At 42.9% G+C, this 25,718-nt stretch overlaps 1 long non-coding RNA gene across 1 annotated transcript in view; it reads left to right on the top strand.

Moving 5' to 3' along the window:
- LOC134165492 (uncharacterized) overlaps nt 1-25,718 on the top strand; it is an 81,841-nt gene that overhangs the window by 40,079 nt on the left and 16,044 nt on the right. The gene's annotated exons all lie outside the window — the stretch shown is intronic.

Below are 25,718 nucleotides of genomic sequence, written 5' to 3'. Positions count from 1 at the left end.
TGTGTGTTTCGGTTGATATGCTGGAGGGAAGGAATGCCATCCAGAGGGACCTTGACACGCTTGTGAGGTGGGCTGATGCCAACCTCATGAAGTTTAACCATGCCAAGTGCAAGGTCCTACACCTGGGTCAGAGCAATCCCAGGCACAGCTACAGGTTGGGCAGAGAAGAGATTCAGAGCAGCCCTGTGGAGAAGGACTTGGGGGTGTTGGTTGATGAGAAAATTAACATAAGGTACCTGCAGTGTGCGCTCGCAGCCCAGAAACTAGCCATACCCTAGGCTGGAACAAGTCCAGAGGAAGGCCATGAGGATGATCAGGGGACTGGAGCACCTCCTGTTTGAAGATAGGCTGAGAAAGTTGGGGCTGTTCAGCCTGGAGAAGAGAAGGCTGCGTGGAGACCTCATAGCAGCCTTCCAGTATCTGAAGGGGGCCTATAGGGATGCTGGGGAGGGACTCTTCATTAGGGACTGTAGTGATAGGACAAGGGGTAACGGGTTAAAACTTAAACAGGGGAAGTTTAAGAAAGGGACCTGAACATGCTTGTGAAGTGGGCTGATGCCAACCTTACGAAGTTTAACCATGCCAAGTGCAAGGTCCTACACCTGGGTCAGAGCAATCCCAGGCACAGCTACAGGTTGGGCAGAGAAGAGATTCAGAGCAGCCCTGTGGAGAAGGACTTGGGGGTGTTGGTTGATGAGAAAATTAACATGAGCAGGCAGTGTGTGCTCACAGCCCAGAAAGCCAACCATATCCTGGGCTGCATCAAAAGGAGTGTGACCAGCAGGTCAAAAGAGGTGATCCTGCCCCTTTACTCTGCTCTTGTGAGACCTCACCTGGAGTATTGTGTGCAGTTCTGGTGTCCTCAACAGAAAAAGGACATGGAACTGTGGGAACAAGTCCAGAGGAGGGCCACGAGGATGATCAGGGGACTGGAGCACCTCCTGTTTGAAGATAGCCTGAGAAAGTTGGGGCTGTTCAGCCTGGAGAAGAGAAGGCTGCGTGGAGACCTCATAGCAGCCTTCCAGTATCTGAAGCGGGTCTATAGGGATGCTGGGGAGGGACTCTTCATTAGGGACTGTAGTGATAGGACAAGGGGTAATGGGTTAAAACTTGAACAGGGGAAGTTTAGATTGGATATAAGGAAGAAGTTCTTCACTGTAAGGGTGGTGAGGCACTGGAATGGGTTGCTAAGGGAAGCTGTGAATGCTCCATCCCTGGTGGTGTTCAAGGCCAGGTTGGACAGAGCCTTGGGTGACATGCTTTAGTGTGATGTGTCCCTGCCCATGGCAGGGGGGTTGGAACTTGATGATCTTAGGGTCCTTTCCAACCCTAACTATTCTATGATTCTATGCTATAGAGCATAATTTCTCTTCTTTTCCTCCCAGTCCAAAAAACAGAGGGGGAAAAAAAAAAAAAGGCAAGATACAATAATCATATCAAATACCATAGAAGGTAAGAAAAAAAAAAAAGACCTTATGAAGAGGGATTGATGACCCTAATGTGAAACCACATGCAGCTGAGGCAATTTACAAACATAGAACAAGCAAACAGAAGGATCAGTTGAGTGCCATTTAAAGTAAACCAACCTGGTTTCTCATTGCTCAATATGGTGCCTTTTGCTTTGGATTTTGTTTATCCAGCCTTTAAATAGCTCTTGTGTTCTGTTTGAATTGTCTAGGGTTCTTGTTTTACATTTTCTTTCATCAAGAGCTTTTAATTTAGGTCATTTAGTATAGCTTGTAGAGAAAAAAATAAAGATGCTAGGAAATAAAATGCTTTATTGCTGTAGGCTAGGGCTTGCTGTGTGATCTTTTCTGAAATTAGTACCATCATTATTATTTGTGGCATCACGCCATGTTCAACAAATGAACGTGTTTTAAAGCTTCATTGTCTGCACGACAGTGGCATTAAGTAAGTATCAGGCACTGTGTTCTTTTGTGACTTAATGTGAATACAGCAGAAGGGTAATGTGTATAAGCAGGGAAGAAAAGACCCAGATCTCAGGCTGCAGCATTACAGTGTTTCTTCTTTTTTTCCTTTTTCTATCTGTATCACTGTGGCAGAATTTACAGCTCCAGCAGACACTCGCATAGCTATTTAGCCTATGAAAGGCCAAACTGTAGGTTAGACACAATTTTGCCTATGGTCACAATGAGAAATAAAATTTCGTTGCTTATGTCAAGTCTGTGAAAATCTCTAACTCTGAAGAAATAGTTTGGCTTAACAAGAAATAGAAACTAATAAATAGGCATTATTATTTTTTGCCCTGCACCAAAAATGGCCCAGAGGGAAAGCAGTGCTAAGCAACCTCCTGCTGTTCCTGCAATATCTTCCTCAGAAGTCATTCCTTTCACTTTTCTTTCTTTCTCCTACTGTCCTTCCTTACCCCTGTGCTGTTATCTTTTTCTATTGTTCTCCCTTTGCCTTACAGCAGCCACCCATGGGCTCTAATTGGTAGTAGGACCTACTGTGCTGGGCACAATATGAATACAGGTGGAGAGAACTAACAAGTTAGTACTTGCACTGAAAAACTTCCAATGTGCAGAACAATCTGTTCTCTATTTCTCTTCCTGACTTCATTCACTTCTTTAAGAATAAAAGTGATAGGCTGTTAAAGGTATGTGAGATGAGTTCAGCCCCCTATCATCTGTAAGAGGTTTTTGAAATTTTTAATATGCTGCTGGAACTCTCATATGAACACAAGAGTAAAAATAGTGTTTTAAAACAGCCTTCATTTTAGGGGAAATCATCATAATCTGCATCATCTTCTGCATCTTCTTTCATACACCTTGCTTTTTCTAAGGCAGTCGTTCCCATTTTTATTTCTGCCTGATGTGGCTGTAAAGTTTCAAGGTATGTTTAGCATGATTGTGTAGGGAGCTGTGTGAGGTGCTTTGCTTATGTAGCATGAAACAGATACTTGCTAGTAATAAAGCTCATGGCATTATCTATGGTCAAAAAGAGCTAGCTTGAGGATTTTCACAGCAACCAAAGAAAAAAGCAGTTAACAACAGATTTTGACACAGCATGTTTTTAAAATTTGTAGTCAGGCAGTAGTAAATATGTGTGGAAGGCAGGCATGGCCAAAGTGTGACTTCTTCAATCTCCAACCCTAAAAGAGGGGAAAAACAATTCTCTCAAAGGGAAGTTCACACAGGAAAAGAGTCCTTGTCTGTATCGCCCTGCACTCAGCCTGTCATTATCTCAGATACATGAAGTAGCACAAGGGCCTCACAGAGCCAGCAGTTAGGAAAGCAAATACAATCATAGAATCATAGAATAGTTAGGGTTGGAAAGGACCCTAAGATCATCTAGTTCCAACTCCCCTGCCATGGGCAGGGACACATCACACTAAAGCATGTCACCCAAGGCTCTGTCCAACCTGGCCTTGAACACCTGCAGGGATGGAGCATTCACAGCACCCTGGGCAACCCATTCCAGTGCCTCACTACCCTCACAGTAAAGAGCTTCTTCCTTATGTCCTATCTAAACTTAGAATCATAGAATCATAGAATGGTTAGGGTTGGAAAGGACCTTTAGATCATCTAGTTCCACACACACACACCCCACACCCCCTCCCACGCCACGGGCAGGGACACCTCACACTAAACCATGTCACCCAAGGCTTCATCCAAACTGGTCTTGAACACTGCCAGGGACGGAGCATTCACAACCTCCCTTGGCAACCTATTCCAGTGCCTCACCACCCTAACAGGAAATAATTTCCTCCTTATATCCAATCTAAACTTCCCTTCCCAGCATCCCTATAGACCCGCTTCAGATACTGGAAGGCTGTTATGAGGTCTCCATGCAGCCTTCTCTTCTCCAGAGAAGGAGAAGATAGGCTGAGGAAGCCCCAACTTTCTCAGGCTATCTTCAAACAGGAGGTGCTCCAGTCCCCTGATCATCCTCGTGGCCCTTCTCTGGACTTGTTCCAACAGTTCCATGTCCTTTTTATGTTGAGGACACCAGAACTGCACACAATACTCCAGGTGAGGTCTCACAAGAGCAGAGTAAAGGGGCAGGATCACCTCTTTTGACCTGCTGGTCACACTCCTTTTGATGCAGCCCAGGATATGGTTGGCTTTCTGGGCTGTGAGCACACACTGCCTGCTCATGTTAATTTTCTCATCAACCAACACCCCCAAGTCCTTCTCCACAGGGCTGCTCTGAATCTCTTCTCTGCCCAACCTGTAGCTGTGCCTGGGATTGCTCCCACCCAGGTGTAGGACCTTGCACTTGGCATGGTTAAACTTCATAAGGTTGGCATCAGCCCACCTCACAAGAGTGTCGAGGTCCCTCTGGATGGCATTCCTTCCCTCCAGCGTATCAACCGAACCACACAGCTTGGTGTCATCGGCAAACTTGCTGAGGGTGCACTCAATCCCACTGTCCATGTCAGCGACGAAGATGTTGAACAAGACCGGTCCCAACACCGATCCCTGAGGGACGCCACTCGTTACTGGTCTCCAGCTGGACACTGAGCCATTGACCACAACTCCTTGAGTGCGGCCGTCTAGCCAGTTCTTTATCCACCGAGTGGTCCATCCATCAAATTGATGTCTCTCCAATTTAGAGACAAGGATGTCATGTGGGACAGTGTCGAACGCTTTGCACAAGTCCAGATAGATAACATCAACTGCTCTACCCCTGTCCATCAGTTCTGTAACACCATCATAGAAGGCCACCAAATTGGTCAGGCGGGATTTCCCCTTAGTGAAGCCATGCTGGCTGTCACCAAGCACCTTGTTGATTTTCGTGTGCCTTAGCATGCTTTCCAGGAGAATGTGCTCCAAGATTTTGCCAGGCACAGAGGTGAGAGTGACTGGTCTGTAATTCCCTGGGTCATCCATTTTCCCCTTCTTGAAAATGGGGGTTATATTTCCCTTTTTCCAGTCATCAGGAACTTCCCGTGACTGCCATGATTTTTCAAATATAATTGACAGTGGCTTAGCAACTTCATTTTCCAGCTCCTTCAGGACCCGTGGATAGTGTCAAATAGTTAAAAGTAATTCCAGCTGTGCCTGATACCCCAGCTGAGAAGAATGTTCCCATTGTGGCTGGTTTTAGACCACTATGTGGCAAACAACCGGGACTCAGACATGTACCCACAATGAGTTTCTGGCATTTGTAATCTATTGACCTGTTGGCCATGGACAATTTCCTATTGATGCTCTCTGGTGAGGTGTTTCACACAGCAGTGGTATTCTGGGACCACTTTCCTCTGGCTGGGCTCAGTGCAGCTGGGATATGTGCCAAAGCTCCTGGCTGAGCTTGCCTTGAAGCAGCCTCACTTTTGGTCAGGAATGGCCAGGACCCCTCTCAGGCAGGGATCGCAGAAGTAGACGAAAGTGTGCTTAACTAATGCTACGTTTTGGTTTCCTTTTCTTATAAGCAACCCTTCTACCTGAATGGCCTTCTTGCCACAGGAGATCAGACAGGCACCCTTGTGTAAAGGTACCTGCTCACTCACACAAAAGCCTCCCTTGGCCAGGGCTGTTAGCTTCTGTAGAGTTTCTTGCACTTCCTCCTCAGTTATGTGTGCATCAGGGATGATGACGGTTTCAGATTTGCTTTTTTCCCAGATAATCAAGCTAATTTTAAAGTAACTTGCACAAAATGACACACAGAACCAAAGAAATTTGACCACCATAAAGCTGAGACAGAGCAAGTGAACAAAATGAAGGGGTAGGGATAGAAGAGAAGATACCATGGGAACAATAGGAATGTGTTAATCAGCAAGAATAGGTATGGGCAGAAAGTGACACTCCCTTCATCTAAGCCCAAGGGAAGATCTCCTTGGAGCTATGCTTTCGCACTGCTACAGGACCAAGCCCGTGTCTGCATCACTCTAAGGTTAGAGACATTCTGTTCCAAGCTATTAAGTAGGATCTTTAAAGATACTTTAATATTTTAGCTCTTGTGTTTCCTAGATAGCTATTAAAGTTCCTATAACAGACTTAATGAGAAAGGAAATCATCAACTTTAATGTTTGGGTACAAAACGCTGACTTTCCTCTCGCCTCTCCCAGTGCTGCACAGTGGAGTGACTGGCTCGGTTTAGTTTGTAGAAAGCACTACTTTCCAGTGCTAGGGAGAGATTAGTTAGTGGAAATAGACTGGGACCTTCTGGGATGAATGATAAGGTTAAAATAAAACATTATGAGAGATGCACAACACAATTCTTAAACAGTAGATATGTCTGCTAATGATTTTGTCAGATTCATCATTGATGTCATGGAGGCAAGCGATGTAAAAGAAAGAGAAAATATATTTTTAAGCTAAATCTTATTTTGGAAAAAGGTATCAGTACTTAACACTGTTGTGTTGCAAGGTCTGCAGTAAAGATTGTGCCAGACTAGAAGTCATTACACATAGTTGACAAAGACAGACAATTAAAATAAAGAAGAAATTTAGTCAACTTTACAATTTTCCTCTGTCAGAAACACCTTAGGATACATTCAGTTCTTTAATTTGGGGGCAAAGGGTGTGAGAATAGGTTTGAAAGCAAAAGTCATCCTAGCACTGACTGCCTGACTGATACTCAGATTCATTTCATGATACATAGTGAGCCTGTGGGAGAAGAGATAAAGTCAGGTATGACTAATTTGAATGTCTAGAGATAATGACGTGTCCCTAGTTAGAAGGGTGCACATTATCCCATCCTGTCTACATGATGTTTCTACGTCCATCATTACAATTTATTGTTATTATGCTTTTATATGTCTGGAAATGTATATGGCACCTTACACTATTAAACCTCTAAGTTGCTGTTTCTTGCCAATTCAGCTGTGAAACACAAAGCAATAATATCAGTGATATAAAAATTATAAGATGTTTTCTACAATCTATTTATATGGAAGAACAAAAATCATCATATAAAGTATTCTGCTCTGTTCCTTAAAAAGGCAATGAGGGTTCCTAGCAAGAGGTAGGAACTTGCATTAATCAAACAGGAGGAAGAGATTATTATGAAGATTTATTATTTTAGTCTAATTTGGTTATTTTTGAAGTGAGAAAAAGGAAACAAGATATTGAAAATGGAAGTTAGAACAGAGTTCATAACTCTTGAATTGGCTAATATAGCTTTTAGATGTTTTTAATGAGTTTGCACCTTTGGAGATAGGGTCCCTGTCTTCCTTCCCTCACATCCCCCACATCCATAGGAATCAGCTTTTCTAGCAGCTGAGGCCCTTCCTTCCATAACAGCAGTGCACCCATCTGAGTGTGATGCAGGCCTGGAGCCTTGCCCAGCAGAAGTATGTAAGGAAAAGAACGGATAAGAGGCATTTACTCACCACTTTCAGCTGGAAAGTTCAAATTCAAATGAGGGGTGCAAAACTCTTGTGTAGATTAACAGCAGAAAGCCACAGATTGATCACTTACTTTAGTTTGCCCATCTGTGGGATACCAAACATTTTAGCATTTATTCATTGACAAATGACTTTTAAAAACAAAATGGCTTTACTTGCATTCAGATATTTGCAGCCTTGAATATTCTAGCAACCGCGTTTACAAGTGGGAACAGTCACTGCAGCATTACAATTACATGCAGTTATAGAAGATATACACAAAATGATGTTTGAATTCATAAAATCAGTAAAAACTCAAAGAATCACACTTATCAAACACATAAAGAGCAAAGAGCCCCTGAGGATATGCATCCAGTCTGGACCAAGCTTTGCATGCCTTGATCTGCATTCAAGTCTCTCTGGCCACAAATGTTCACCCAAGTGGTTTCAGGAGTGAGATCCAGCACAACTGATTGAATTTTGGTTGTAAGGGAGTCACAAGAGACTGCTTATAAACTGTTTGAGGGAAAGCTGAATGATGAACAGATTCTAGCAAATAGCATGCTGCTCTTCAGAAAATGAACCACTGCCTCCAAGCTAAGGTACCCTTGTGACCATTTGCTCTGCAGAGAAAAATAAAGACAGAAGGAGCTAGCCACAGATGTTAACTAGTTAAATCCCTCCATGTAATTTTTACAGTACATTATAAATACCTTTTATTATTTCACAGGCATTAGTATGTTTCTGAAACAATAAGAGCTCTTTCTTTTATCATGTTCTTGCAAACTTCCCTATTGTTCCCTCTGTTGTAACTCCAGCGAAATCATCACTGATTGCAGAGTAAGTCTCTGTAAGATCCTATACATTTATTTTTTATTACTTAGGGTTTAATCTGTGGTCATAGAAATAAATATGTTCATTTGCCCTTCAGGTTATTAGCCTCACAGATTAGAAGTTGAAAGTAATTTTGAAGTTACCATAAGTAGATGCATTTAACAGTGCGATTACCAAGCTGTTACATGTGACATACCAGAACCTGAAACTTTATAACATATGCATGATTCATAGCTTTGTCTGCACTTGAAGAAAGATATGTGCTATTTCATACCAATATGACACCCAAGGATGCTGCAGGCTCCTGGTGTCATAACTGTGAAAAGTGTATTATCTGGCTGTTCAGCTGCAAAAAATGAAACAAATTAATGCAGCATTTGATCGTTTGCCATTTTAATGCTTCCTTCAGCAATGAAGGGTGTTGGGTTTTTTGTTTTTTTTTGTTAGGCATAGCCATGCATGCAAACTGATTAAGAAAACAGGGTATCATGGAAATACGTAACAAGTATATGACCCACTCTGAACTACCAGTATGGAAGTGTTTGTGGCACCCTGATGTGAGCACACCTGAGCCATGTTTTCCAGTCATACTCAAGAGTCCTGTGCACTAAGGATGCACTCCCAGTCTGAAGGAAGAGAAAAAAGGCCAGCTGACAAACATAGCTGGCCCTCTCTATCCTGCCAGCTTCACTCCAGGCCATGAGTCTCACCTGACTGGGAAGTGGGATACAGCAAAATAAAGTTCCTTCTGATTCTGATCCTGAAGGAATGTTGCAGCAGAATAAAGAAAGCAAATGTGATAAATGTAGTGGACTTTAACAGAAACCTCCCTGTGATCCTAGGATGAAAATTGTCAAACAGCCTACAAAAAAAGGCTAGAGTGCCACTAATGCTTCTGGTCTATGTCTGTCCTGATCCTGTTCTTCATTTTGAGATACTGAGACTCAAATCCTGTACGCACACTATCATCTGGTTCAATGTACAGTAAGGAAATAGTTTGATTTCTATGCAAAATCTTTATCGTAGCACTGTATTTCATGTTTCTGTGCTTTTTATTACTCAGAGCACTTGATCTGGCTCTTCCCATGGTAAACATAGAGCTGGGCATCCAGTTGAGCAAGAGGCTGTGATGCGCAAAGTTACTAAATGTGATCCAGTTCTAAGCAGATGTTTTTATTTGCTGCTGCTTGGCTCAGTTAAGTGCCACATTGAACCTTAATTATCACTCTTTAACACCACGATGGTACATCTGTAATACCTTCATAGCTTATATGAGCTGCTAACTGTTCTTAAAGGTAGGTGTGTTTTAAAGGGCAGTATTTGTGTATGAGAAGAAATAGGGTGGAAATGATGCTGGTGTAGCCTTTGAAAGTAAAGGAAGCAAACATTCTGAAATGTTTATATTATGTTATTTTAGTCACAGAGCAAAAACATACAAGCAACAAGGCTGTGCTGTCCCCAGTGTCCTGCTGTCTGCCAGTTGTGATAGCCACTCAATAGGAACTGTGTGAGATGTGTACAGAGAAGTGTTTTTTTAGAAAAGATAGATGATGATGATTTTTAGGTTCATTAGGTGGCATGTGCCTTCAAGGCAAAAGAAAACATTAAACTGAAAAAGTGTCTGCAATGGCAGCAGTAGAACAATTCCCACTGCAATAAAGAAATGTCAGAATACTTTATTCCTGACTGTCTTTATGCAGCTAAGCTAGTTGATTTAACAGTTTATAGGTAAGCTTGTAGACCTGGTGCATCTTTATGCACTCATAGTGCAGAGAAAACCATGAAGGGCACTCTTTCTGCCATAGCTATTACAAAGCCTCCCCTGTCTCAGTTACAGTCTTCAAGCATAAGCTAAAGATCACAGTAAGTTTAGCTGAACCGGTGCCTGCAAGTGATATCTGCTCAGAGTGTCAGCAACTGTTCTCAGGGATGGGCCCATGCCAAAATGTCTCCTGTCCCACCTGGAGCACCCTCAGTTCAAGGGCCTCCTCCTGCATCAGCCTGAGATCTGTAGCCTCTGCCAAAAGATGCTGGTGTTGGCGGGTAGGGTTGCTCCTCTTGGGCAAGCAGCACCAACATCTGACTACAGCAGAGCAGCATTTCCTTGTCTTTTTAATGCCACCTATTTCCTTTCAACTCCTAAAGGAGAGTTAATATGGCATGACCATACTGAAAACCAAATAATTCTCAATAGTTATTCTGAGAAGGGCATTAAAAATATAATGTAAATAGACTGAGCACAGAGAAACACAATGAATGAGGCAGACAACTTAGTATTTATATTTTTTAAATGGTCAGTCCTAGATGGTTACATTACAAACCAGCCCAAGTTTAATCCTAGGATGGAGAGATCTGTGAGCTCTTGTCCCAAAGCATTAGTTGCAGATCACTTCTCTTTGAATGCACCCAGAGGCACATTTTATAGGGACAGACCAGCAGGGCCCTGGCACTCACTGACGGCTGAGGTTCTACACTCTTCACTTACCCCAGTAGTCCCTGTGGTGGATCAGGCTTTAAACATTTTCCTTCAGCTGAAGGTTCATTGAGCACTTAAAAGACACATTAAATGACTAATGTGTGCCCTTCTCATGTCTTAAGGGTAGCAGTGCATAATGTTATCAAGGGCCTCTTTGAGTATATCTTAATAACATGGGTTTGTAATATTAAGTATAGTTTTGATGGACTTGCGCCATTAACATTTACTGGAATTTTGTAAGCACTTTATTAGCTTCTGTACAGGAGGATGACAGGACCTTTTTGCACCCAGGTCAACATTTTTAACTCACTATTTGCCATGTTTTTGTGTCACTCTTTGACCTTGTAAGCACAAGTAATGTATGGAGACCTCAGCTGTGAACAACAAATGATTGTCAACAGCTTCAGCAGGAGAGTGGCATTTTTGTTGGACAGTTTTGTTTCTTTCACTCCATAATATAAACTGTTCAGCTTGGCAGATTTGGATTTGCAGTCGCAAACAAAAGAGAAGAGAGGAAAAATCTCAGATGTGGTAGGCAATGCATTTGTGTTAAAAAGCAGGTGGGAGGTTGTGGGAAGCTTTGAATTCCTTTCATGTTATAGCTTTTTTATTCTTTACTGCAGGCAAGGGCAAGCAGGGGATATAAAAAGCTGTATTTTATTTTCTTGTTGTAAATTTTAACAATAAGAATCTTGAAAGTGAAAGCAACATGTTGCATCAGAAAATCCCATATTGGAAGTGGCAGCTGAAAAGAAGACTCACCTGGCAGCTGGAGTTTCAAGACGGGAAGATTAGTTCACTTCAAAGATGAGGCTCAAAACAATTTCACCTTTTAACCTTTCTTCCCCTTCCTCTTCTTTCAGTGAAGAATAAAGAAGAAAATAGGAGGAGGCAGAGAAAACAGATTAATAACATTTCTTTTTGTATTGCTCTTGGAACTGGATAGAAGAGAGGAGCACTGGAAGTACGTACTTTCTATGCTCGCTGTGTTTGCTCCCTGGTTTTCAAGCAGTGTGCGCTGCACAAGATTTCTGTCACAATTCACGTGACAGGAATGAATGCAGCTGCAACAAGCAATGAGAAGGCCTGTGCTGTATTACCATTCCTTCCCATGCTCAGTCTTAGTCCTGTCTTTCCACCAACGCCTTTCTGCTCCTTAATTCACGTGACTACTTTATTTTAGCGTCTTTTTTTTTTTTCTTTATTTTATGAACGTGTTTTTTTTTCAGAGTGGCATTTGATGCCTGGATGGTGGAAAGAGAAAGAAGGCAAATAAAAGTAACGTTATTTTATTTCTAAACTCTTATTTTCTTATAGAGGTATGTTTATGATGCCTGAATAATTGGGCTAGCAAAAGCAAGAAAATTCCAATGGTTGTGAATTCTAGTCTATTGCCTCTAGCCTGCATTTCCAAGCACTCTTTACTTTCCAGGTACAAGCTATATGGCAAAAGATTGCAAGACTGAACCATGACCTGACGTGTGGTATGACCCATTATTTCAAATAGAAATGTATGCAGGTGAATTGTGGAGGGAGCAGGATTCTTTGGGAGGCTTTTTCTCAGTCAGCCATATATAAGGTAGCAAAATCCAGGTTGAACCATGTGGACTCTTTAGGCATGATCCATTCCCTCCACTCTCATGGCTGACACTAAGGGAGGTACTAGTCTTCATTTCCTGATATTAACATCCTGAGAAGTGGTTAGGATTGATCCATAAGAATCCTAGTGCCCCATCCAGACACTGGTCTGCTTTAGCGAATATTGCACCCTCCGCTTCTGGCCTCATCAACAAGCTCTTCCTTTCTCCTCTCCTTCCCAGCCCTTCCTCAATTTTAATTGCAAGTTCCTTCTGTGTCAGTCTTTCTCATTTCTAACCTAGATCTTTGTGGGTCATTAGGCAGGTGTGTGTTCTGGGGATCAGGGTGAGGATCGCTGAGAGCACAGGACAAACACAAGTAGCCTTCAAGTTGCAGCGCATAATCCACAGGAGATGGAATGAACAGAGATTAACAGCTACCAGATGCTCTGATGAGCAGTATGAACTGAAGTTTACAAATGCATAAAATTTGGCCAAATTTGGGTAAGAGTTTTTAGGAGACAACCCACAGTGTATGACTCTTGCAACATTTGAACTTTTAGCTACAAAACCCGCTAGAACTGTTGCATGCAGTATTCTAAAGGAAATCTTTACTATAAACCAGGCAGCATATTTTTTCTTAATCTCCTTACAAATAACTGAGTGATTCTAAATGGTCAGGTGTAGGGGACAGGTAGACAGCACAGCATGTTTCAGCCCAGGAGATTTAATATGGCAATACTGCGATGCAATATTACCTTAAAAATCTACCACCTACCTCCAGCACTTGAACTACTGAACTCAAGTTCTTAATTGCAAACTTTATCTACAGAGTCTACAGATAAAAAATATTAATAAGAAGTTGATCCAATCCGTTGGTGTTCCCTGGGGGGTGATCCATCTGTTCAACTGTCTAGAAGTTAGGCATTGATTCTCAGTTAATCAAGGGAGAAACAGGGAGACAGGCGTCCTCTAGAAGTATGTTATGTCTCCACAGCCAGCATGTCTGTCACATGGAGTAAATCATTCTTGAGTGCTGCCTGTATCTACCAACTGACCACGGAATTTAGGCAGTGAGTATAGTTAGACATCTAATGTGTAAGTATCTGAAGTGAGGTGAGATAAACCTTGGCAGAGGAAGCTTTCTATTAACAAATCAGAGTTGGAACCAACATTATAACACATTCTGGCTTTTCATATAAGCTTATAAAACTTCAAATTTCAGACTCATAACCAAACACAGTAAAACTCAAAGCAGATATTAAGAGAAGAGTGGAGGAGAGAGCATTTCTCAGGCACCCAGAAGATGCCTGATACCATCCTGTTTGATAATAAACCCAAGCCAAGATCTGCATCATTCTTGATGGTTTGGCAGGGAAAAGTGTGGAGAGGACATAGAGGCCTGTTTTTCACTCTTCCACTGAAGAAGCTAGCGTGGCTGAATCAAGAGGAGATGGTTGCAGCTTTCTCTTGGTATAGGACCAGAGCAAATTATCTTTCCTCAAGCAAGTGAGAAAGCAATAAATGTAGTTTAGGATTAGCTCCAAGAAGAAAGTCACTGTCCTTCCCACACAATTGTCACTGTGGAAAAAGTGCTGGTCTGTAGGACTTTAGGACTCAGTCACAATCACTATGCTAAGAAGAAGAAGACCTAATAGGTTGGCGTGTACACTGGGTAAACTATAATATCCTACTTCTCAAAAGAGTAATTTTTTTAAAAAATGTTGGGGTTTAATCTATTTTTGAAGTTCAGGACATCATGAAAGGACATTAATTGAGTCTGGAATACGTAGATCTCTGCAGGAGGGTATATGAGTCATGTTTCTTTCCAGCTAAAAGAGGCTTAGTCTCACTGTGACCAAGGATCAAGTGGTCTCAAATGTAGTGCAGGGACTATCGTCTTATTCCAAGCTTTTTGGACAGGTTGGATTAAAATTGTGTTAATATGTAATATTTTGAGTATTTGAACACTCTCAAAGACTATGGGGGCATTCTTGCCTTCCAGTTTTCTTTATTCAGATTTCAAAAGAGATTGAACTGTAAGCATGAGGGATTTATCAAGGTTTGTGTATGACCCTTCAGAAAATTCAGCCCCACATTTACCCCTTGTATTGTAATGAGCAGTAACTCTGTTGTCATTCAGCACAACATTTCTTTCCTTTAGATTTATTATAATTTGAGAATTAAAGGCCATAACCCATTGACTGCTCATGTGCAACCGGCTGAATGTCTTGCTGGTTTTCAGTGTCAGACTGTATCTTCAAACAGTAAAACATGATGACATCAATATTACTGTGACATAGTTGACTGAGCTGAGCACTTGAGCATTGCAAGCTAAAGTCAAGGGCACACAGTTTTCACTAGAGCAAGGTCAGTTATCACTAATAATCTTTCCTAGAGTTTTAAGTGTTATAGCTGTTTCACAGGGATGTTTTGAACTATTTCCTAGGGTTTAGATCAGAAAAATACAGTATTGCTATCCTGAGATTTTAAATTATTTTTAAGGTGAGAAGCTAAGATCAGTGGTTTGGGTATTTTCTGCTCTGTATGTGTGTATTTGGCTATAAAGCCAGTACAAATTATGCCTTTGCTACAGTAATGACATTAAGTAAGGTAAAGGGACTGGTTGGAGTATGGGAGCTGTACACTATCCTCCACTGCCTGTGGGGGCTAGTCTCTAAAGCAACATATTTTTGGCCATGCTCTGGGAGTACAACAGAAAGGAAGTTCTGCATAGCCCTATAATGATTCTAATCCTGTTCTCTAGAGCAACTTTGAGGAATATGTTGAAAAGGAGAGGGCTGCTGTCCTTCCTGAGACTCTTCTGTGCATTTAAGTAGATAAATTCTTCCCTGAGAAGGGAAGAAATAGTAGTTACTAGTAATTAGTTCCTTTCTTCTGTGTGTATCACTGACTGGGTATAGGCAGGTTGTATTTTTTTCGGGTTTTGGTTTCATTTTTGTTTAATGTATGTATTAAGTTCTTCTAAATTCCAAAATTTTGCTTTCTTTTGTAGGACACACTGGTTCATCTTTTCCCTGCTGTGTTATTTCAGACCCTGTCTGAATGGATTTTTCAAATTTTGAACATCATTACATTTAAAATGTATGAACTCAACACTTTATCATTTATTTTACTGTTTTGCAAGAAAATACACAATTTTGAAGGCAAGTGGTGTGACTCCTCCTGCAGTTTTCAGTGGAAGAGAAGATTTACAATATCCTACATTCACATTAATACAGTAATATTATGGGCAGTTTTCAATAAGGTGGTTCAGGTTCTGGAAGCAGGCATCCATGGTAGCATAGAGGTCCATGTGCTTCAGTTTGGTTGCTACTTGTTTAAAAGCAGCTAGTATGTCTTCACTTCCTCTGGCATCTGAACTCTTGCTAGACTTTTGTATCTCACAATCAGAACAGTTGATTTTTTTGCAAAACACCTATCAGGACCAAATGTGGGGTGATGTTCACTTTGATGGCTTTTTGCCCCAAATTTTTAAAGAGATCTGAGCAAACAATTCCATTTTAGAGAGTGTGTTGAGAAAGCAACATTGGAAGTTAAAGCCCCTGGGTTCTGTTTCTAGATCTGTTATTGATTTTGCTTATTATGTCATGTAATAGTTGGTGCTTCCATTTTTCTGATACCTACTTGAGATATTAAAACATAACTCAGGTAGTATAAGGTTAGAGTATTTTGAGGTCCCTGCCTAGAAAGTGCTGAAAATCTTGTAGCTATTGTTAAGGCCCATTGGTCTATTCTTGCTTCATTACTGAGATGCTATCAATTCCCCATCTGTTCTTTTGTGGTCTAATCTGTTGTTATGGTGAAGGTATATAATAATTCTTTTGAAGCTGTAGGGATGTATTTACCATTGTGTAGTTGCTGTTTCAGTCTCTGAGTAATCAAACAGAAAAAGCAGGAAAAGTATCTACACTGTTTTCTTCCTGTGGTCCATACACTACTGTCCACATGCTCAGATTCAAAGGCAAACAAGCCTCTCTGGCCTCCTAGGGAGGAGTTATTTGGATCCAGGATATTAGACTACTACTGTTTGGTTTCCACCAGCACAGCCCATCAGGCAGCTTCTCTTATGTGCATTTCAATATTTTCTCCTCATCTCTGTTTACTATGAAAAAGTTTTTCAGAATTATTGTGTCTACTGCCTCACCAAAGGCAGACTCTGGTGACAAGAGCTATATAATATAGAGACAAGCTAACACAGTGTCTTCTGATGCTTGCTTGCAATACCCACAGTAAAAATTGAAATATCTTAAAAGGATTAAAAAAAAAAAAAAAATCATAATTCAATATTGCAATTCAATATTGTGGTCAATATTATTGACCTTAATAATATGTTCTGCATGTTGGTCATTTGCAGTACATCAATGGCTCCTGGTGCCATGCACTGTCTTGCTAGTTCAAAATTCTGTCTGAAGAGAGACCACAGTTATACACAGAATAAATGACTAAATGAGTTGACACATTTGTCCACAAAGTTTCTGATAAGACTGTTGTGAGGTTTCTTCTGGTTTTCTCTTTTGCTCACAAGGCAGACTGACTGTCCTTATGCCAGCTGCCCCACAGTCAGCTTTTGCCCCCTTGTTCAAATATAACAGCTTCTTCCTATTGACAATTTAACTTCAGCTTCCCTTTCACATCTGAATAGCCTTGCATGCTTGTGGGTTTTTTCTCTCTTTTCCTACAGATCTTCCATTTTTTGCCATCCTTGTTGATGTTCTTCATGACAGCCTTTTATAGCCATAATAGAGTCTGATTCTTTATCATAACTATTGGAATTTGTTTAATGGCTTCATAATTTTTCCTTTAATCAGTGAGGAATTGATCCCTTGTTCCCTGAAACACAGTATATTAAGAAGATAGTAAGAAACTTACTAATGTGGAGTCCAAAAGTTGCTATTTATTTCCTCTCTGGAACCACCCCAAAAGATGCAGGGGGTGATGGAGATGTGGGTGTTTCCTGTCTAACAGAAGGAATCCACCATGGGGAAAAGGGCACCATGATGAGCTTTCAAAATAATAGGGCAGCATATGTGTTTGTAATGTGGAAGCTGTTAGGCATTTTTCTCCCCAAAGTATCATATTCTGTGCCAACCACACAATGAGTAAACAAACAAAGTATGATTTAGCATTGCAAAAAAATCATGCAATGTTCCCTTACGTGAATTTTCCTATGTTGCAGGACTGACCTGTATGGAGAACTGTATTGCAGTGTAGTAAATACTCCTTCCGTTTACATGCCTAGGCTTTGCTTTATGATATTCTTGATTATAACAATTGTAGTTGCTCTTCTCACTGAGACATCTATGCTTCACTGTGTTTTTTGTTTTTCATCCAGCCAAAGTTGCACATCATTGACCTCAACTTTGCTGTTAGGTCTTTTAGTACACGGATGCTTGTCATTTCATTTACCCATTGTATCAGCTTCCAGACAATACTCTGCCCATGCAAAGTCTTCCCTTTAAAGAGTTGTACACTTATTTGATTCATGGAAAGATTAATACATAAAGTAAGAAATTGCTGAGCTATTGAAGTGTACCCTATGAAAACCTCTTCCTTCTCTCCAAGGAACTATAAGTCTGTGGGGAATGGTGAAGTTATTCCTGAAAGGGGTTAACCCTTATGAAGATTAATATTCTAATAAGAGGACACTGTCTATATAATCACAACTGCGATTTTCCTTTATTTATGTGTCTCTGCCTTACTGTCAAAGAATTTAGTTGAGGAATACTTCTTGTTGTTGGTTTTGGTTGGGGAAACAGGATCCCACTTGCATTGCTCTGCAGCAGTGATTCCAGGCTGTGCCTGCTGTTACCACACTCACGCATGAGCACACACATCTCAGTGATGGAGCGCAAACTTCTGTTTATGTGTTTACCTAATGTGAAACATTAGATTTCTCCTACCATATGCTGTGTTTCCATGATCTATCCAGAATAAGCATGCTTATTAAGACACTGAAAACCAGCCTAGTTGGAATTTCCGTAGACAGTTTGAAGACTCAGAGAGACTATTTCTTTTTCCATATTTATGGTTTCAACAGTTGAATGATGATGAAAAATCTTTTGCATATCTTTCTTAACCTTGAAATCTGAGACTCTGACCAAAAATTGCTTTTAATATAGAGATTTTATTCAGAAAGTTGACCCTGGGCCTACATTGCCCGTGCTGTGCCTGGGTCATCAGCTTCTTGGGGATGAGGATACTGGGAATGGCAGGGGCTTCCCTGAGATGACAGGGCTGTCCTGGGTTCAGCAGTAGCAGTCATGTTTCTCCTTCATGGTAGCTGGTGCAGTGCTGTGTTTTGACTTCTAGCCTGGGAACAGTGTTGGTGAAACCAATGTTTTCAGTTGTTGCTAAGTGGTGTTTACCCTGACCAAGGACTTTGTGAGGCCTATGATCTGCCAGGGAGCAGAGGAAGCCGTGAGGAAGCAGAGATGGGGCACCTGACCCAGGCTAGCCCAAGAGGTATTCCATACCACAGCATGTCATGCCTGGGGTGGGGGGTAACTGGGAGTTACCCGGAAGGACACGAGCTTCCAGGTGGGACTCATTTCTTGGCCGGTGGTATCGTATTCTCTTCCCTTGTTATTTTCCCTTATCATTGTTGTTGGTGGTGGTAGCGGTGGTGATTTGTGTTGTACATTGGTTGCTGGACTGTTCTTGTCTCAACCCGTAGGAGTTGCACTCTTTCGATCCTCCTCCCCGTTCCTCCGGGTGGTGGGGGGGGGTGGTGGGGCCTCGATTGCTCTCAGCCTGGCACCACTCACTGGGAGTGAGTGAACAAGTTACCTGACTGGGTTTAAACCATCCTCCTTCCCAGCCGGGGCATGGGGCAGTCCCAGCCCTGGCCATCCATCACCTTCTTGAGATGGGTGGGCCCAGGCTGGAGGACCCATGGCTGCAGCTTCACTGGGGTAGGGGCCAATGGCCCTGGGGGGCTGGGATGGGGTCCTGAGCCATGGGCAGGTGGTTGAGCCTCAGGGAAACCCGGCAGGGACAGTCAGGCCCATTAGTGCTCTCAGGAACCAGACATAAACTTGGTGATCACCAACGTCACTTACCTAGTACCTCTTTTGAATTTGAGTTGGAGTACTTTTAAATGTCAGAACTGTGAGTGGGTTGGCTGAAGGCTTCTACCTGCAATTGTAGGCACAATTCTGAATCACATTAAGTAAACTAGTCTAAAAGACTGCTGTATCTAACCTATATTAAATAGATAGACATGATCACAGCAATTCCAGTTGCTTCTAAACTTTCATCAGGACCGATGTCTTTCCCATCATTGCAGTATGACTCAGTTTGCTGCATTTCATGTGCTCTGGAATTATTTCAAACAGATTTTACTCCCACTAAAAATAGAATTACAGGGCTTTCTCAGTGTTGTTATTCTCACGATTCTCCTTTGACACATGCTGATACTGTATTTGATATGACAACAGCTTTGTGAAAAAAGAACTTAATATTAGCCCTAAAATTGCATTTCTTCAGCAGCATATCACGCAGCTAAAGCCATAGTGGGCAGACCTTTCAGCAGGAGGAAATAGTCATAGCTCCTCTGACTGGCAATTAACGCAAACTGAAAAATTGATTCTGAAGTTTTAGAAAAAATGGGGGAAAAAAACCCATCAGCTTTCTTCCTCTGTAGGAACACATTAACATCCTGCTTATCTCTGCTGGTACTGACTTATGGTATCTTATCAACTTATGGGTTGATGAGAAACTTAACATGGGCTGGCAGCGTGCACTCGCAGCCCAGAAACCAAGGGTGTGCTGGGCTGCAATCAAAAGGAGCGTGACCAGCAGGTCAAAGGAGGTGATCCTGCCCCTCTACTCTGCTCTTGTGAGACCCCATCTGGAATACTGTGTGCAGTTCTGGTGTCCCCAACATAAGGATGTGGGCCTGCTTGAGCAAGTCCAAAGGAAGGCCATGAAGACAATCCAAGGGCCGGAGCCCTCTCCTATGAAGACAGGCTGAGACAGTTGGGCTTGTTCAGCCTGGAGAAGAGAAGGCTCCAGGAAGACCTTATAGCAGCTCCCAGTACCTAAAGGGGGCCTACATGGAACCTGGAGAGGGACTTTTTACAAGGGCAGGTAGGGATAGGGCAAGGGGGAATGGCTTCAAACTGAAAGTGAGTAGATTTAGATTAGATGTAAGGAAAAAGTTCCTCACTGTGAGGGCGATGATGCATTGGCACAGGTTGCCCAGAGAAGCTGTTGATGCCCCATCCCTGGAAGTGTTTAAGGCCAGGTTGGACGAGGTTTTGAGCAACGTGGTCTAGTGCAAGATTTCCCTGCCTATAGAATTATAGAATCATAGAATAGTTAGGGTTGGAAAGGACCTTAAGATCGTCTAGTTCCAACCCCCCTGCCATGGGCAGGGACACCTTATGCTAAATCATATCACCCAAGGCCTCGTCCAACCTGGTCTTGAACACTGCCAGGGAAGGAGCATTCACAACCTCCCTGGGCAACCCATTCCAGTGCCTCACCACCCTAACAGGAAAGAATTTCCTTCTTAGATCCAATCTAAACTTCCCCTATTTAAGTTTTAACCCGTTACCCCTTGTCCTATCACTACAGTCCCTAATGAAGAGTCCCTCCCCAGCATCCCTATAGGCCCCCATCAGATACTGGAAGGCTGCTATGAGGACTCCACGCAGCCTTCTCTTCTCCAGGCTGAACAGCCCCAACTTTCTCAGCCTATCTTCATACAGGAGGTGCTCCAGTCCCCTGATCATCCTCGTGGCCTTCCTCTGGACTTGTTCCAACAGTTCCATGTCCTTTTTATGTTGAGGACACCAGAACTGCACACAATACTCCAGCTGAGGTCTCACAAGAGCAGAATAGAGGGGCAGGATCACCTCCTTCGACCTGCTGGTCACGCTCCTTTTGATGCAGCCCAGGATACGGTTGGCTTTCTGGGCTGCAAGCACACACTGAAGCCAGCTCATGTTCATTTTCTCATTGACCACCCCCAAGTCCTTCTCCACAGGGCTGCTCTGAATCTCTTCTCTGCCCAACCTGTAGCTGTGCGTGGGATTGCTCCCACCCAGGTGTAGGACCTTGCACTTGGCATGGTTAAACTTCATGAGGTTGGCATCAGCCCACCTCACAAGCGTGTCAAGGTCCCTCTGGATGGCATTCCTTCTCTCCAGGGTATCAACCAAACCACACAGCTTGGTGTCATTGGCAAACTTGCTGAGGGCGCACTCAATCCCACTGTCCATGTCAGCGACGAAGATGTTGAACAAGACCGGTCCCAACACCGATCCCTGAGGGACGCCACTCGTTACTGGTCTCCAGCTGGACACTGAGCCATTGACCACAACTCCTTGAGTGCGGCCATCCAGCCAGTTCTTTATCCACCAAGTGGTCCACCCATCAAACTGATGTCTCCCCAATTTAGAGACAAGGATGTTGTGTGGGACAGTGTCAAACGCTTTACACAAGTCCAGGTAGATGACATCAACTGCTCTACCCCTGTCCATCAGTTCTGTAGCCCCATCATAGAAGGCCACCAAATTGGTCAGGCAGGATTTCCCCTTAGTGAAGCCATGCTGGCTGTCACCAAGCACCTTGTTGATTTTCATGTGCCTTAGCATGCCTTCCAGGAGAATCTGCTCCAAGATTTTGCCAGGCACAGAGGTGAGAGTGACTGGTCTGTAATTCCCTGGGTCATCCATTTTCCCCTTCTTGAAAATGGGGGTTATATTTCCCTTTTTCCAGTCATCAGGAACTTCCCCTGACTGCCATGATTTCTCAAATATGATGCCCAGCGGCTTCGCAACTTCATTTGCCAGCTCCTTCAGGACCCGCGGATGGATCTCATCAAGACCCATGGACTTGTGCACGTTCAGATTTTTAAGATAGTCTCGAACCAGATCCTCTCCTACAGTGGGCTCAAGTTCTTCATTCTCACAGTCCCTGCGTCTGCCTTCCATGACTTGGGTGGTTTGGTCAGAGCCTTTGCCAGTGATGACCGAGGCAAAGAAGTCATTCAGAACCCCAGCCTTCTCCAAATCCTGTGTAGCCAGTTCTCCTAAGAGCTTCCTGAGGGGGCCTACATTCTCTCTAGTCTGTTTTTTATTTGCTATGTACCTGTAGAATCCCTTCCTGTTATCTTTAATACCTCTAGCTATGTTTAATTCTAACTGGGCCTTAGCTTTCCTAACCTGGTCCCTAGCTTCCCGGGCAACATCCCTGTACTCTTCCCATGCCACCTGTACTTGCTTCCACTTATTATAAGCCTCTTTTTTCATTTGAATTTTCCTCAGGAGCGCCTTATCCATCCAAGGAGGTCTCCTGGCCCTCCTGCTGCACTGCCTTCTGGCTGGGATGCAACACTCCTGAGCTTGTAGCAGGTGATCCTTGAATATCAACCAACAGTCTTGGGCCGCCCTGCCCTCTAGGGCTGTATGCCATGGAACCTTCCTAAGCAGGCTCCTGAAGAGGCCAAAGTCTGCTCTTTTGAAGTCCAGGGCAGTGAGCTTGCTGTATGCTCTTCTCACTGTCCTGAGGATCTCAAATTCGAGCATCTCATGATCGCTGCATCCAGGGCTGCCCTGGAGAGTCATATTTCCAACGAGCCCTTCCCTGTTGGTGAGCACGAGTTCAAGGTATGGCAGGGAGTTGGAACTGGATGATCTTTAAGGTCCCTTCCAACCCAAACCATTCTGTGATTTTATAATTCTATGATTCAATGAAAGGTGCTGAAAGGTTTTCAGACCTATTTGGAGTGAGGTGTTACGGATGAGATGTCTTTGATGGGTTTTCTTGATTTGGTTGTTGGAGCCTCTTTCTGCTCAGCACTCTGCCAGCAAGAGAGGCAGTATGTGTATGTTACTTGCACAGCCTGAAAAACAAGGCACAGATAGAGTCAATGAAGTCCCCAAAGTCTCCAGAGCTTGTGAAAGCCAGTTAGAAAATCCAAATCTGCATCCAAGACTAGTGTTTGAAGCACCCAGAGGCAAGAGAAGAGCATGTTGTTGCAGTAAGAACTGTGGTTTCTTCATCCCAACCCCCTTTTTCACAACTATGAGAGAATCACGTTAAGGAAATGATTGTGATCGCATCTGAATTATGCCTGGGTGCTGAGCAGCATTAATAAAATGAAACAGAAACTCTGTGGTCTGATAGCCTAATTATATAGGTAGAGGGATTTGTGTCTGGCTGTCCTGTACTATCAGCATGAAGGAAAGTTTTCATATATCTCAGTCTGTGACCCATAAAACACGAAAAGATAACACATTCGAAGAGGATAACAGCAGCTGTCAAAATTGAACTGCCTGTTAAAAATAATTTTGGAATAGGCATTGTACATTCTTTGTGATTAATAGAAATATGGGGAGAAGAGAACTTAAAATAAGATTTCTCTGGGAACATTAGAAATCCAGCTCTAACCCTTCCTGGTCTGTGGATGACTTGGAACAGCCAAAAGTGTATTTAGCAGTGTGTGTTTTCACCGTTATTATGCCAGTCAAATAAAATATACTGAAACTCAATTAACAATATGTTCTGCTATTGCTTTGTCATTTCATGGTTTTGCACTACCCAGTGGCTGCTCAAAGTAGTTCTCCCTTGAATCTTGGAATAAGACCTTCCCATGCCACCGGGAATTAACTGGTATTAGTTGGATCCGGCACTCTCCTTCATCCTCAGCATCAGACTGCATAACTGGATCCAAGCAGTGACATCAATTACACACATTACTGCAGATGTCTGCAATGAGAGCAATCCTGTTTATTTCAGTGAGAGCATTTACCAAAGCAGAGAAATGAAGAACAGGACCCTGTTGGGGCAGACGCTTTTCTCAACACACTTCTCAGTCATTTACATTTGATGGATGGACCACTTGGTGGACAAAGAACTGGCTGGATGGTCACACTCAAAGAGTTGTGGTCAATGGCTCAATGTCCAGCTGGAGACCAGTAACGAGTGGTGTCCCTCAGGGATCGGTGTTGGGACCGGTCTTGTTTAACATCTTCATCGCTGACATGGACAGTGGGATTGAGTGCGCCCTCAGCAAGTTTGCCGATGACACCAAGCTGTGTGGTTCGGTTGATACGCTGGAGGGAAGGAATGCCATCCAGAGGGACCTTGACACGCTTGTGAGGTGGGCTGATGCCAACCTTATGAAGTTTAACCATACCGAGTGCAAGGTCCTACACCTGGGTGGGAGCAATCCCAGGCACAGCTACAGGTTGGGCAGAGAAGAGATTCAGAGCAGCCCTGTGGAGAAGGACTTGGGGGTGTTGGTCGGTGAGAAAATGAACATGAGCAGGCAGTGTGCGCTCAACATAAAAAGGACATGGAACTGTTGGAACAAGTCCAGAGGAGGACCACGAGGATGATCAGGGGACTGGAGCACCTCCTGTTTGAAGATAGCCTGAGAAAGTTGGGGCTGTTCAGCCTGGAGAAGAGAAGGCTGTGTGGAGACCTCATAGCAGCCTTCCAGTATCTGAAGGGGGCCTATAGGGGTGCTGGAAAGGGGCTTTTCATTAGGGACTGGAGGGACTCTTCATTAGGGACTGTAGTGATAGGACAAGGGGTAATGGGTTCAAACTTAAACAGGGGAAGTTTAGATTGGATATAAGGACGAAATTCTTTCCTGTTAGGGTGGTGAGGCACTGGAATGGGCTGCCCAGGGAGGTTGTGAATGCTCCATCCCTGGCAGTGTTCAAGGCCAGGTTGGAGAAGGCCTTGGGTGATATGGTTTAGTGTGAAGTGTCCCTGCCCATGGCAGCGGGGTTAGAATTTGATGATCTTAAGGTCCTTTCCAACACTAACTATTCTATGATTCTATGATTCTACTCTGTGAACAATCCGTTTCACTCTACTAAAATGACAACTTACTTCCTAGAAAATAAAAAGATCTCATTGCCAAAGAAACCATCAGTTAATGGGGAAATTCATGGTAAGAAGAGCGAACATCAGAAGTGAACTCATCTCATTTTTCATTGTGGAAGTTCCTCATTTTAGAACCATAAAATGCAATGCATAGCTTTGGGAAAACCTAAGATTCATATTGCATTTTTGTCTGCCTGACAGCATTGTTAGTACTAGAAACTGATTTTATCACTATAATTTTTCTCATAATAGTTGTTTCTGCCACGGTGAGTGCTTTACTCCTGTCTTTTGAAAATATTTTGATGATGTAAAAGAAATCAGGCAGCACTGGGAAATTCACACTCTTACTGATTTTAAAGCACATGTTGTATAAGCTTCAGCAGATCATTTCAGAAGTGTTCCTCAGCTGGGGGTGGGGGCAGGGGCAGAAAAAATCAGAAGCTTGAAGGTTTCTTGAGGATTGACCCGTCGAGAAGGATAACACGTTACAACTGTGATAATACAGGTCACTTCTACTTGTTGGGAAGGTAACAGGTTATTACTGTCACATACTTTCAAAAGAATAGTTCAAGCACCATATGCATTCATATACTTCTGCTGTTTAGAACTAGATCCTGTTACTTTTTCTTGCATTGAATGTGCTCTTAATCTGTGAATTCCCCATGAATTTAAG

This window comes from Pezoporus occidentalis, unplaced genomic scaffold (assembly GCF_034315485.1).
Source record: "Pezoporus occidentalis ecotype Australia unplaced genomic scaffold, CSIRO_AGI_Poc_V1 ctg24, whole genome shotgun sequence".
Taxonomy (NCBI): domain Eukaryota; kingdom Metazoa; phylum Chordata; class Aves; order Psittaciformes; family Psittacidae; genus Pezoporus; species Pezoporus occidentalis.
This window is presented reverse-complemented; position numbering and strand designations above follow the sequence as displayed.